Genomic DNA, 2641 nt, shown 5'->3' with positions numbered 1-2641 from the left:
GACCCTATCCAGCCCCTGGGCTGGCAAGTTACATTCGCGCCACACAAGTGACCATCTGCAATAAGAGACCATCTAACCATCTCCCCTCTGTATTCTATGGAAATACCATCATTGAATTCCCCCCACCCCATCCCCCACCACGATCAACATCCTGGGGGTCTCCTGTTAACCAGAAATTTAATTGGACCCAGCCACAGAACTGCAAGAGCAGGTCCGAGGCTGAGAGTTCTGCAGCGAGTAATTCCCCTCTTGACTCTCTCCCCCCCCCCACTTCCAAGGCACACGTCAGGAGTGAGAGGGAATACTCCCCACGTCCCCTGGGATGGGTGTAGCTCCACAAAACACTCAAAAAAGCTCCACACCGTGCAGGATGATGGGCAGCACAGTGGTTAGCACTGCTGCCTCGCAGCACCAGGGACCCAGGTTCGATTCTACCCTCTGCTGTGTGGAGTTTGCACGTTCTCTCCCCATGTCTGCGTGGGTTTCCTCCGGGTGCTCCAGTTTTCTCCCACAGTCCAAAGATGTGCAGGTTAGGGTGGATTGGCCGTGGGAAATTGTCCCATAGTGCCCAGAGATGTGCAGGTTAGGGTGGATTGGCCGTGGGAAATTGTCCCACAGTGCCCAGGGATGTGCAGGTTAGGGTGGATTGGCCATGGGAAATTGTCCCATAGTGCCCAGGGATGTGCAGGTTAGGGTGGGTTGGCCGTGGGGAATTGTCCCATAGTGCCCAGGGATGTGCAGGTTAGGGTGGATTGGCCGTGGAAAATTGTCCCATAGTGCCCAGGGATGTGCAGGTTAGGGTGGATTGGCCGTGGGGAATTGTCCCATAGTGCCCAGGGATGTGCAGGTTAGGGTGGATTGGCCGTGGAAAATTGTCCCATAGTGTCCAGGGATGTGCAGGTTAGGGTGGGTTGGCGTGGGGAATTGTCCCATAGTGCCCAGGGATGTGCAGGTTAGGGTGGATTGGCCGTGGAAAATTGTCCCATAGTGTCCAGGGATGTGCAGGTTAGGGTGGATTGGCCGTGGGAAATTGTCCCATAGTGTCCCGGGATGTGCAGGTTAGGGTGGATTGGCCGTGGGAAATTGTCCCATAGTGCCCAGGGATGTGCAGGTTAGGGTGGGATTGGCCGTGGGAAATTGTCCCATAGTGCCCAGGGATGTGCAGGTTAGGGTGGGATTGGCCATGGGAAATTGTCCCATAGTGCCCAGGGATGTGCAGGTTAGGGTGGATTGGCCATGGGAAATTGTCCCATAGTGCCCAGGGATGTGCAGGTTAGGGTGGATTGGCCATGGGAAATTGTCCCATAGTGCCCAGGGATGTGCAGGTTAGGGTGGATTGGCCATGGGAAATTGTCCCATAGTGCCCAGGGATGTGCGAACTAGGTGGGATTGGCCAGGTTTACAGGGTGAGAGTTGGGATAGGGGTGGGATCCTGTTTGGAGGGTCAGTGTGAACTCAATGGGCCGAATGAAGTCTGCCTACACTGTCGGGAATCTTTGACAAAGCAGCCTGCTTGATTGGCACTAATACTCTGTCGTAAGTGTGTGCTGGGTACAAGATACCCCTGCAGAAAATCATGGGGTGGGAGGAAGGAGGGCAATTAGGGCAAGGGGTGACTGAGAGGAGCAGTTACTACAATATAAAGGAGTAATGGCAATGGGTCAATTCGCTTAACACGGAGATTTGGGAGAATGAGGGGGAAGGTGGGGTTAAACCTGAAGCAGGTAACTGTGTGGGAGCCCTGATTGAACCCGTCTGGATGGGGGTAAGAGAGAGTGAGAGGCTGTTATCGATGGCCCTGGGTTGGGAGGAGAATTATCCAGACGCTGGTCCCACCCAAGAGATCGGTATCTCAGGATGCCCTGGAGAGGCATTGAGCTAAACCTGTCAGGAAAACGGGCTGGCCAACATTCCCCACGAGATTCCACGCCCCTGGGATGTCACAGGACTTTAGGGAAACTGACTGCTGTCCTGGTGGAGAGAGCGCACAGCCCATCAGTGCACAGCAAGATCCCACTCATTGGAGTGAATTAATGACTCAGACATCCTATTTTCCTAAAGAAAAAGGATGAGGGATAAATATTGGCCCTGACACACCGGGGAGACTACTCCTGTGCCCGCTCCCTCAGCACTGACCCTCCGACAGTGCCCACTCCCTCAGCACTGACCCTCCGACAGTGCCCACTCTCTCAGCACTGACCCTCTGACAGTGCCCACTCCCTCAGCACTGACCCTCCCACAGTGCCCACTCCCTCAGCACTGACCCCCCGACAGGGCCCACTCCCTCAGCACTGACCCTCCGACAGGGCCCCCTCCCTCAGCACTGACCCTCCCACAGTGCCCACTCCCTCAGCACTGACCCTCCGACAGTGCCCGCTCCCTCAGCACTGACCCTCCGACAGGGCCCACTCCCTCAGCACTGACCCCCCGACAGTGCCCGCTCCCTCAGCACTGACCCTCCGACAGTGCCCGCTCCCTCAGCACTGACCCTCCGACAGTGCCCGCTCCCTCAGCACTGACCCTCCGACAGTGCCCACTCCCTCAGCACTGACCCCCCGACAGTGCCCACTCCCTCAGCACTGACCCTCCGACAGGGCCCACTCCCTCAGCACTGACCCTCCGACAGTGCCCGCTCCCTCAG

Source organism: Chiloscyllium punctatum, chromosome 47 (genome assembly GCF_047496795.1).
Source record: "Chiloscyllium punctatum isolate Juve2018m chromosome 47, sChiPun1.3, whole genome shotgun sequence".
NCBI classification, from domain to species: Eukaryota; Metazoa; Chordata; class Chondrichthyes; order Orectolobiformes; family Hemiscylliidae; genus Chiloscyllium; species Chiloscyllium punctatum.
The sequence above is the reverse complement of the archived record's forward strand: the minus strand, read 5'-3'. Positions refer to the sequence as shown.